We start from the raw sequence: 10,729 nt of genomic DNA, 5'->3' as shown, positions 1-10,729 counted from the left end.
GCGACATCTAAAAGACTCTATCTCCAACCTTAAGTTGATATGGAAATGTATTGAGCTCGTTCTGTTGTACATTCAGTTTGTCGAGTATTCTCGGTTTATGCGTCCACCATTCATCTAGCTCCTCAATTTGTAGCCTTCGATCTTCATAAATGGGTCCTTTACTATTGTTTGAGAATGGTTCATGTGCTTCCTTCAGACTCATTTCCTACAAAGAAGGTTGCACCATATTGTCAGTTTTAGTAGAATGGTTTAGACGATCACCTTTAATTTCTGTTGTGTTGCCAGAGTTGCGAGCTTGAAGGGTGATTGTTTCATCTCCCACACGGAGTGTGAGTTCACCTGTGCCAACATCAATAATTGTTTCAGTAGTTGCTAAAAAGGGCCTTCCTAGAATTAAATGAGTGTTGCTATCCTCCTCTATGTCTAGAACAATGAAGTCAACGGGAAATATAAATTTATCAATTTTAACTAGCACATCTTCAACAATACCCCTAGGAAATCTTATAGTTTTATCTGCTAATTGAATGCTCATCCTAGTCTGTTTGGGTTTCCCAAGACCTAATTGCTTAAACATTTTGTAAGGCATGACGTTGATACTAGCCCCTAAATAAGCTAATGCATTATTAACATCTAAACTACCAATTAAGCAAGGAATCGTAAAACTCCTTGAATCTTTTAGTTTGTTGGGTAGTTTGTTTTGGAGAATAGCTGAGCAAACTAGGTTTAGCTCCACATGCGATGTCTCGTCCAACTTCCGCTTATTTGCTAAAAGCTCATTTAAAAATTTCATTGCGTTTGCATCTGCGATAGGGCTTCAATAAACGGTAAGTTAATATGTAATTTTTTTAAGAGTTTAAGGAATTTACCAAATTGTTCATCTGAGCAGTCTTTCCTTGTTGCGTTGGGGTATGGCACACGAGGTTTATATTCGACATTTACCATTTTGTTTTTGTTGTGATCTACCTCACCTTGACCTTTGGCTACTACAGTTTCTTGCCTCGGTTCAGGCTCAGGCTCAACAAATCCTTCTTCATCTTGAACATTAATCGCGTTGAGCTGTTCCCTTGGGTTAGGTTCAGTATTACTTCATAAACTACCTTGTGTTTGTTTAGGGATTAGTTTGGAAAGCTAGCCTATCTGAGTTTCGAGCCCTTGGATCGATACTTGTTGATTTTTAAGTGCTGTATCGGTGTTCTGAAAAAGAGTTTCTGACACCGATATAAACTTTGAGAGCATCTCTTCAAGGTTTGGTTTCTTTTCCTGTTGGTAGGGTGGTTGTTGGTAGCCTAGAAGTGGTTGTGGTCTTTGATTTCCTTGACCGCCCTACGAGAAATTAGGGTGTTCCTCCAACCTGCATTGTAAGTGTTACTATATGGATTGTTTGAGGTCGAGGATTATTACCCATGTAATTTAATTGCTCGTTATCCATGTTGTGGCCATAAGGTTGGTATTCCGAATGGCTTGTTCCACCTCCACTTGCTTTGCACTGCATTACTGGGTGAACCTGAAAAGAACCAAGTAAACCATCAATCTTTTTATTTAGAAGTTCTACCTGATTTGAAAGCATAGTAACCGAATTGACGTTATAAACGCCTGCTGTTTTAGTTGGCTTAGTCCTCATGACTTGTCACTGATAGTTATTCAGTGACATCTCCTCTATAAACTCATAGACATCTTCAGGTGTTTTATTATTGATGGTTCGGCCAGCAGCTGCGTCAACCATTTGTCGAGTCAAAGGATTCAGGCCATTATGGAACATTTGAACCAATAGCCAAAGCGGTAACCCATGGTGAGGGCACCTTCTCAAAAGGTCTTTCTATCTCTCCCATGCATCGTAGAGTGTTTCTAAATCCATAGGAGGTAGCTTATTGTCTTGGTTTTCAGCCATCTCTTCGGTTGGGGGTTGAGTATCATCCTCTTGCTCGTTCTCTGTGTATCTTAAGCTTCGTATTATTTCTCTTTGGTTTCTGCGAACTGTGCGATCGATTTCTTCTTCAAAAAGTAGTGGTCCTGACGGGTTTCTTCTAGTCATAAACTATAAAAACCTGCCAAGAGAAGGAAAAATTAAGTTAATAAGTAATAATAATAAAAAAATTAAATTAAATTGCAAGAAAAAATAAATGGCTAAAGTAATAAAAATTGAACGTTCCTAATATCTTAGTTCCCCGGCAACGGCGCTAAAAACTTGATCACGTGATTTCGTGATAGGTTTTAAATATTTATAATTAATCATTCTTGAAACTAGCTATTATCACAATGTAGGCAAGTGTACCTATCGAACAGTAGTATAGTTTTAGCAAGACCTGATTGTCGAACCCAAAAGAACTAAAAGTACTAGTAATGACTGTCTTTTTTTTATCTAGCCTAAGAATAAAGAGGTTTTTGTTTTAGCTAACTAATTATCTAAACTAAGAATTCACAGAGAATCGAATTGGGGAATTTCTTTTGGGAAAATCGATTGAATTAAGACAATACCTAAGGAAAAATCGACCTAGATTGTACTTGTTATTCTGGCTCCGAATGGGACGATTTATTCATTTAACTTGTTTCGTAGAGATCCCTAAGTTGTGTTATTATCCCTATTCAAGACTAATAACGTCTAATCCATAGGCTGAATAATTGAGACCTTTCTCTAATTAACACCCTAGGGTTGCATTAACTCGATCTATGGATCCCCTTATTAGGTTTCTCCCTAACCCGGCAAAATCTTGTCACCCTATGTCTAGGCGCGCAATCAACTCCACTTAATTATGACAAATGTACTCTTAGACAGGGTCTATTCCTCCTCTGAATAAGAGCTTATCTTGAATCAGTATCCTGGGATATCAAAATAAGAATTAAGAATGCATAATTAAGAACAAGTTAAATATTTATCATACAATTCAGAAAATAATAACAAGATTCGTCTTAGGTTTCATCCCCCTTAGGTATTTAAGGGATTTAGTTCATAACTAAATAAGAAAACATCTCAAAATCATAAAGAATACAAAACATAAAGAAAACCCAAAACTCCTGAAGGGGAAATTGAGGAGAGATCTTCAGTCTTGATGGTGAATCCGGCTTCTGAGATGGATCAATCGGCTTCCTTGGAGTAATTCCTTACTCCCTATTCTGTGTCTCTCTTTTCTTCCTCCTCTAGGGTGTATTTATAGGCTTTGGAATGACTAAGAGCCCTCAAAATTAGCCTTTTCCGAATTGGACTCAACTTGGGCTCGGCAGGGACACGCCCGTGTGACACGCCCTTGTGAATCGTGCTTCAAAACTGCCAAATTGGCACGACCGTGTGGTCTGCCGTATGAGAAAGTCCAGGCCGTGTTGATTTCGTACTTTGGCCCATTTTCTCCATTTTTGGCTCCTTTCTCATTCCTTTTACTCTCTTATGCTCTCCTAAGTATAAAATATGAAATTAAAGCATTAGGAGCATCGAATTCACCAATACTAATGGAAAATCATCCACAAAATGCATTAAGCATGGGGTAAAAATATGTATAAATTACGGTTTATCAGCAATACATTGCACTAAACCCGATATTGCATTTATTGTATGCAAATTGGCGAGATTTACAAGCTGTCCCAGTACCGATCATTGGAAAGGAATTTGTAGGATTTTTGGCTATCTTAAGAAAATAAAAAATTTGGGATTATTCTATAGTGATTATCCCACGGTATTAGAAGGTTACTCGGATTCAAGTTGGATTACAAGTGTAAGTGAAAATAAGTCCACATCGGGATGGGTTTTTATGATTGGAGGTGGAGCCATTAGTTGGGCCTCCAAGAAACAAACTTGCATCTCACATTCAACTACGGAGGCTGAATTTATAGCCTTTGTGTCTACTGGCAAGGAACCGAAATGGCTAAGAGATCTCTTGTTAGATATAAAGTTATGGCCACAACATAGGTTTGTGATTTTCGTATATTGTGATAGTGAATCCACCATGTCTCGAGGGCATAATAAGGTGTACAATGGAGTCTAGACATATAAGTTTGAGACATGAGTATGTGAGACAATTGATTAGGGACGGTGTGGTAATTGTTACCTATGTTAAGTTAATTGACAATTCAGCGAATCCATTGATAAAAGGTTTGTCCAAGGATTTGATTAAGAGTGTCACCACTAAGATGGGATTAAAACCATTCTAATCGCTTCATTGATAGTGGAAACATTACCTTGTTCTAGCCAAAAGTTAGTTTCGAGGTTTAAAAGGTAATAACAAGTTATCGAATGACAATGTACACTAAGGATCAAGATTTAGTGTTTATATTTTAGGAGGATGAGTTTTACTCTTAATGGATGGACATTAATTGTGTTGAAATCCACCTATATGGACATGAAGTGGTGCCACATCAACGACATTTTCTTTATAATTTTCTCTCGTACATATTCAAGAAACAGGATAAGCACATGGCCATAACAGTGCTAAAGCAAATTAAACTCTTACTCTAATACTTTACGGTTTTGTATGAAAATTTTTTGGTATAGACTTTAAGAGTGATGGTTCGAGCGACTAGCCACCATTCTGAAAGCTTGATGAAGTAAACCGAAAATGCCAAGAGGGGGTGAATTAGCCTTTAAAAATTTTGGTGAAAGCAAAGGCAATAATGAAACAAAAAACACAAAGAATTTAGAGTGGTTCGACCCCAATTGCCTACTCTACTACTCTAGCTATCCACCACTAAGGATTTTTCCCAAATTCACTAATTTGTTCAACCTTTGAGGACAAGGTTAAACCTTACAACTCCTAAAGATTTCTACCCCAAATATTAAGTTTCAAAACCTCTTAATGAGATAGAAATGAGTTAACAAAGAAACAATCCTTACAAGATAAAATTGTTTGCAAATTGAAGCACAAATACAATGAGATGCACATGAGCAAAAGAAAAGAGATAAGGCTCACAAGTGTATGTAAGAAGAATATGAAAATTTAAGCTCTAAGATTATTTGATTGATGATTTTTGCTTGAAAGTCCTTTCTCGATTGTTGTAGGACTTTAAAAGATGGTATTTATACCCACTAATAGATTTCCAGCCATTGAGGATGTTGGAGAAGTTAATATGGCCATTGGGGATGTAAAACCAGAGCATTTATTTCACCTGCAACTTCGAGTATCGATCCCTCCAAAAAGGGTATCAATATTTTTTGTCATAAATTCTAATTCGGTGACTGTTGGAATGAAATAATCGATACTTAAAAATATTTTATCAATACTTCCTGAAATAGGTATCGATACCAAATCGATACTTTGTAGGGTTTATGAGAAACATAATATAATTTTGGTATCATTTTTAATAAAGGTATCGATTATTTTCAAAAAGTATCGATACCGAAAACATGGTATCAATAATTTTTAGGGTTTTGATAGAATGCCTTTATAGTCTCGATTTTTCTAAGGGTATCGATTATTTTAAAAAATTATCGATACTTGGCCAAATGGTATCGATAATTTTTGGCATCGAGCAATTCTAACTTGTTTGAAAATCATTTTGATGTGTTAAAGTGTTTTTAAGTTAATTGAGATTTTGACTTAGTTAAAAATATTTTCAATTGATTTTAAAATTGTTTCAATTTATTGTAAGTATTAAAAGTTTTATTTCTTAGAATTCAAATTTAAAAATTATCTTGTTAAATTTAGCTTATATTCAAAAACACTTTTAACTTTTTATATCAAAATCTTTTATCAAATAAAGCTTAGTTTAACACATTCACTTTTTTGATACTTTGAGAGTTTGCACTAAAGGAATGTTCAATCTACTAACAACCTTCTTTATGCATAATTGTTGTATACTTATTTTCTGGAATTAGCAATCTAGTGAGAGATTGTTGGAAATTGTAGATTGCAAATTCAATTATTGATGAGCACTTATTCAAATTTAGAAAGTGATGATTTATCATTCAATGGATATATATCCATGGGGCATATTTTTTCTAAGAAGTATGTCCAACATGAAGGGTTGTGACTCCTCAAAATAGTATCCATTGAGTGCATATAAATAGAGGGTCTATAGTGCTCACATGTAACGCCCCAATTTTCGGGAATTCTGTGAATGTTGGCATAGGTTTAATTATGTTAGTGGGCCTCTAGAAGGCCCAAGCTTAAGATAGAACCCGACAATTTTAGTTAATTTTTGTTCCATAAGAAAAAGGGGGTGAAATTATGAAATAGAACCTATATGAAAATGTTTGAAAATGCTATAGGCTAAATTGAAGTGGCCAAATATATAGGAGTGCAAAATAGGAGGATTTGCATGACTAACCTCCCATTTTACATGAAGTGGCCAGCCATCATGTTGTTGTAGACAATATGAGCACTTGATATCCATAATTCATGGTACAAATTGATAATGGGTTAGGTAAATGTTCCATGATAATGGATTAGGTAAATATTCCATGATAATGGGTTAGGTAAACGTTCCATGATAATGGGTTAGGTAAATGTTCCATGATAACGGTTTAGGTAAATGTTCCATGACGGGCATTTCATGTCTTTTGTATTAAAGAATTAAATGGATGAAATATAAAATTTTATTAAAAAAAAGGGGTGAAAAGAACAAAGTTTTGCCATCTTTGTTCATCACAGCCTAAAGTTAGAGAAGAGAAAGGAGAGGAGAAAGCTCTTGAATGTTCGGTCACTTGGGGAAGAAAATTGAAGGTAAGTTCATGGTAGTTTGCTTCTATTTTGAGGTTCATGAGTTCTTCTTGATTCTACCTTAACTCTTGAAGCATATTTTGGTTTTTAGTTGTGTTGTGAGCATTTAGTCATGAATTAGAATGAAGGAAATGGTTGTTGTTTCATGTTCTTTTGATGAAAAATGGAATATAGGTGAAGTTGAGCCAAACAAATGAGCATGCATGTGCCTTAGATGCTAAAGGGAAAAATCGACTAACATGTTGTGCTTTAAAATTATGAAATGGAGATTATACTTAAGTAAAATCATAGATATGTGATGATTGATTGGTGATATACATGTTTAAATAACATGCATACAAGTTATGTGTGAAAGAGTGATTTGGTAATAAATCTGCTTGGGACAGCAACAGTAACGTGATTTTGGAAAATCACCATAAATTATGGGAGATGAGTTAGAAGCTGCATAAATTATGTAATTAAATCTTAATGAGTCTAGTTTCAAATGGAATAAACCAGAACATATTTTGAATTCTGTACAATGAGAAATTTGATTCGTAATGAAGAGTGGTCAGATTAGTCAAACAGTGAAACATGGGAAACTTTGAGAAAAATCTAGTATTGATTGGCTAAACCAAAAATTCTGAAAATTTTATGGATAGAAGATATATGAGTCTATTTTCAGGGAAAATTAACGGCACTTGATTTGGAGTTTCGTAGCTCCAGTTATAAATGATTTAGTGACTGTTGCTCAGGAAGACAGCTTGTAGTGAAATTTTGATTATGTGGTAAACATTGACAAAAAAATTGTTAATGAGTTGCTTATTGATTTCTTATAAGCTTACTATGATCTATAGGTATGGTTGGCCGAATATTATAAGGGGTTAATACGTAGGTCATATTTGAATAGTTAGATTAACGTGTTAGTAATCCAATTGTAGGCAGTTCGTGTGTGGATCTCGTCAGCATATCGTCGCAAACAGGTGTGTAACTAACACCCTCTTTCTTAGTCTGGATCGGCAAAATTCGAAAAGCCAAAATGCCGAAAACCGGTATTTTGTAGATTTGCGAGTGTGCGAATGCTCGTGAGGTAAATCGATTAATGTTTTTGGTAAGCTGCAAAATTTGGACTGCAAAGTGCATGATTTCTGTGCCCTCGATATTTTTGGGCTTAATGGGCCAAAATTGGAATGATGGGCCAACGGGCCCAATTCAGTAAGAACCCTCGGTACGTGATTCTGTTAGTACGTGAAAAGTAGGAATATGCATGAAAAACCCTAAAATAGATCAATTACTGAAATACCTTTAAAAGTGGAAAATTTATAGTTTTACCCCTAGTAGATAAATTACCGAAATACCCTTAGGGTTAAATTGACCTAAATGTATGTTTGACTGTTGTTATTTACTGCATGCCATGTTGTTATTATCTGATGCATTGGATTGGGATATTGACGGAGGAAGTACTGAAAGTGGCTTGTCCACGTACTGGAGGCTTTGCCTCAATTTACTGTTAACTGAGCAGCAAGGCTGCAATTGTGGAGTGTTGGGCTGGGTGGGTTGAGCTATTCCCCACATGGAGTGTAAGGCTGGTACGGGTGGAATGTAGTGGTTGGTGGGTTGAGTAGTCTCCCCAAATGGGCTTGCATATGTTATTGATGTTGCATATATTTTGAAATGGGCCTATGGGCCATACTGTTATCTGAATAAGGGGCTAAGGCCCAGTTTATTGTAATCTGAAAAGGGCTCTGGTCCAGTACCACTGTTACCTGAATGGGCTTAGGCCCAATAGGCTTGAGCTGACTTGGGCTTTGAATGAGTTTTTCTTACACACTGAGCTTCCCCAAACTCACCCCTTTTATTTTCATCCACGCAGGAAATCCCCAACCATAGTGGGCTTGGAGCTGTGAGGGAATTCGGAGTGGCCACCCGTTCTGAAAGTTTGGTTTTCTTCTGGTGAACTGGACATCCTATTATTTATGTTGAGGTTTGGGTTTTTAAATGTAATAAGGCCGCTTAATTATTTTTGATGGTTTTAATATGTATTACTAAGATAGGTATTACTTATTTTAACTGTTGAAATTGGATAGCTTTAGGGCGCGTTTTCAAAAAAAAAAACAACAATTGATTTCAAAATAACACGACAACAAGCAAAGCTTCCGCAATGAAAGTATTTTCCAAAATTAATCACTTTTTCTAAAAATGACTTAATCAAATCAGTTTCCTAGAAATATCCATGACGTTAAGGTGTGGCAATGGCGATATGCATGTCTAGGATTGGATCCGAAGGGAGATTGGTACTTAAGCAGTCCGATGGACTCACCACCTCTTTTCCGGTTTCCTACCTGGTGCACAGCTTCTATTCACTTTAACCTATAATAAAATTATCTTTTAAAATACTAAGTAAGTTTTTCTGGATCAACAATATAAAATGTTTTGAACGCTTCGATGTGGCATATCGGATCCGGTCATAAAGTCTGGGCCAGGTTTGGGGTGTTACATTTAGTGGTATTAGAGCCTAGGTTGCAACAACTCGGCTGTGGAATGGGTTTACAAAAACAAAGATTTTCAAAAACGAAAATTTTATAAGAATGCGTAAAACTCGATTTTCAAATTTAGATCTTTAGAAGGTGGCATTCCGAATCTCCGACTCAAGTCTGTAAGTATTACTCTGAACTCTTCTGAATATTTTTCTGACTTATCTGTCTGTACTGAAATCCTGCTAGGATACTCTAGATAGGATGATACTGAAACCATAGGAAAATCTGATAAGAGACTGAAACTGTAGCTAGACTTCGATTCTGCGAAAACAAACTCTGAACTACTGTCTGATTCATAAAACATCTGTAATAAACACTGGAATATTAATTGATGCATAAAAATTCGTAATCAAGATAATACGATATGAGTACAAGAGGCCGTGGACGGAGCCGAGGAAGTGCTTAAGCGAGATCTTCGTCTTCGAGACATATGCCGGCGGTGGATGCACCGGTACCACCGGCAACAGAGGTAGAGTCTCATGACCACGGTGCCGAGGATGATGCCCTGTCACAGGCAATGCTTCGTGTTCTGGAAAGGGTTGCTGGGACAAGTTCGGGCAACAAAATTCGAGGATCGATTTCTGAACGACTCCGGGCCAACGGAGCGGAGATCTTTAGGGGTGCATCTGGTATAGCCCCGAATGTGGCGGAATATTGGTTGGAGGCCACAGAACGGATTATGGACAACTTGGACTGCTCTGAGGAGATTGTGAGTGGGGTATCTGTACTAAGTCATTTGAGTCACTCGGTTAGGGTAGACAAACTATATAGGGATGTACCATTAGAAACTCAAGGTAAGATTTTCCCTGGAGATCTGATGGAGTTACTGTTCGGAGAGTTTGATCTCATTTTAGGAATGGACTGGCTTGTTAAGCATAAAGCGACTCTGGATTGTACTGCTAAACGAATGGTATTAAGGACCACAAAGGATGAGGAGGTTATAGTGATAGGTGAGCGAAGGGATTATTTGTCCAATGTAGTGTTGGCTTTAAGAGCCGAAAAGTGGATTCGAAAAGGTTGTGAGGCCTATTTGGCATTTGTAAGTCAGTCAGAAGAGGAGGGACTAACAGTGGATAAGGTTAGGACCGTAAAAAAGTTCCAAGATGTTTTTCCGGAGGAGCTTCCAAGATTGCCTCCGAACCGAGAAGTTGAGTTTAGAATAGATTTGTTGCCTGGAACGGTGCCCGTGTCCATCGCACCGTATAGGATGGCACCGAAGGAGTTAGTGGAGTTAAAGGCTCAAATTCAAGAGTTGTTGGATAGAAGCTTCATTAGGCCAAGCGTGTCTCCATGGGGAGCACCGGTGCTATTCGTGAAGAAGAAGGATGGTACAATGCGGATGTGCATTGATTATCGCCAGTTGAAAAAACTGACAATTAAGAATAAGTATCCACTTCCAAGGATTGACGATCTGCTTGACCAGCTTAGAGGGGCTTCTGTATTTTCTAAGATTGACCTCTGATCTGGATATCATCAGTTAAGGGTCAAGGAGGCAGATATCTATAAGACGGCATTCAGGACTCAGTATGGTCATTACGAGTTTTTGGTTATGCAATTTGGACTGATGAA

Source organism: Gossypium hirsutum, chromosome A10 (assembly GCF_007990345.1).
Source record: "Gossypium hirsutum isolate 1008001.06 chromosome A10, Gossypium_hirsutum_v2.1, whole genome shotgun sequence".
NCBI lineage: Eukaryota > Viridiplantae > Streptophyta > Magnoliopsida > Malvales > Malvaceae > Gossypium > Gossypium hirsutum.
Note: the sequence above shows the minus strand (reverse complement) of the source record.